The sequence below is a fragment of the Orycteropus afer genome, unplaced genomic scaffold, assembly GCF_000298275.1.
Source record: "Orycteropus afer afer isolate SDZICR_OR568_19922 unplaced genomic scaffold, OryAfe1.0 scaffold00659, whole genome shotgun sequence".
NCBI lineage: Eukaryota > Metazoa > Chordata > Mammalia > Tubulidentata > Orycteropodidae > Orycteropus > Orycteropus afer.
The window spans coordinates 223,315-225,402 of record NW_006922246.1 but is presented as its reverse complement, the minus strand read 5'-3'; positions in this window follow the sequence as shown (position 1 = coordinate 225,402).

The following is a 2,088-nucleotide window of genomic DNA, read 5'->3' as shown; positions in this document are numbered from 1 at the left end:
ACATTATTTTTCTTTTAGAGTATTGAAGATTAATTGCTGGCAGGAATGACAGAAGGTAGAAAATCTAGGTCAGATTTGCTTTTTTTTCCCACTTGATTCAATTTTGGAATGATTAGTATGTTTTAAATGGAATTTTATTAACCCAACATCCTTCCAAATAAGAGAAATAGGAGTAGATAAATATACTACCCTGAGAAAGCCTTCTAAATTCTTTAAAGCTATGTCTTCTCCTTTAATTAGAATTTGGAATCTTTCATGAAGGAATTGTAATAAGTGTAATTCAACATATCATTTCGGAAGTGGCAAGAGAATTTGTAACTTAATCCATTATACTGTTGTTGTTGTTGTTATGTGCCATTGAGTCAGCCCTGACTCATAGCGATCCCTCCTTGGGTTTCCGAGGCAGTATCACTACAGAAGTAGGATTGCCCAACCTTACTTCCGAGGAGTGGCTGGTGGGTTTGAACCGCCAGCCTTCTAGTTAGCAGTCAAGTGGCTTAGGCACTATGCTACCAGAGCTCCTAATCCATTATACTAGAACAGGCTAAACTTCTTCAAAATTTGAACATGAAAAACTATGTTTTGTCAAACACAAAATACAATAAAAACATCCCACAGAGGGGAACACTGGGGAATAATGCCTATTCAGTTCATGTTACCACTTTCATTTCTGAAAACATTCTACATCCCTTCCCACAACTACAGTACTTTTTTTTCCCCCCATGCTGTCAAACATAGAGGCAGATATAGTATATCTGTATCACTAGATATAGTGATGAAATATGTTTTGGTACTTTTATAATAAAATATTTTATATTAGACATGTTTTCCCATAACATCATTAAATTTGCTGCAGAATTGCTATGGGCTTAATACAAATTTAGAAAGCAAAAGGAAAACATATTACTCCATGTACAGTTCCATCAAATGTCAACCATGAGCAAGGAAGCTAATGGCAAAAAGCTTTATTTTTCTTCTTGAACAAAACTCCATCCACTCAGGAAAAAACAAACAAACAAACAAACATTCTAACCCTTTTAATTAGAAGATCCCTTAACCTTCCTCACTGTTTCCTTATAGGACTACCAGATTAATGGTTTAGTCCAATTAATCTGTTTAAAGAAAAAATAAGTCAAATATTTTCCTTTCAAATATTTATTAGAATGCTTATTTAAATTATATTCTGATTTATAAAAATATCAATAGGATAAGAAAATACTCATATGTAACATTATTGCTGGTGTTGTTATGTGCTGTCGAGTCTGCCCCGACTCATAGCGACCCCTTCTTGGGTTTCTGAGGCATTATCACTAGGGAAGTAGATTGCCCAACCTTCCTTCCGAGGAGTGGCTGGTGGGTTTGAACCGCCAGCCTTCTGGTTAGTAGTCAAGTGCCTTAGACACTATGCTACCAGAGCTCCTGTGTTTACCATTAAGTGTCCCAAAGAACAATAACTAAGAGAGATGTTAAAAGGTACTATGTGAAAGCAAAAGAACAAAAAGTTTCCATGTTCAAAAAAGCTTGAGAAACTCTGGGTCAAAAAAAATAAAATAGGTTTCTTTACTACAAAAATATGCAAGACTTTAATGTTCTTTTTTTTTATTGCTCATCTCCATAGCACAGCAAGCAACAATCCTAAACATATATTCATATACATAAGTAATATATTTATATATTATAACATATTATATATATAACATATTATATATTATATATATGTATATATGTACATATATATGTTGTTGTTGTTATGTGCCATTGAGTGCGACCTGACTCATAACGACCCCTCCTTGGGTTTCCAAGGCAGTATCACTACGGAAGTAGATTGCCTCATCATCCTTCCAAGGAGTGTCTGGTGGGTTTGAATCGCCAGCCTTCTGGTTAGCAGTCAAGTGCCTTAGGCATTACACTACCAGAGCTCCTTACATATATATGAAAAAAGTTCCATAATATGTGTGTGTGGTACCTCTATGGAAGTAGATTGCCTAACCTTCCTCCCGAGGAGTGGCTGGTGGGTTTGAACCTCTAGCCTTCTGGTTAGCAGTGAAATGCCTTAAGCACTATACCACCAGAACTCCATATATATAT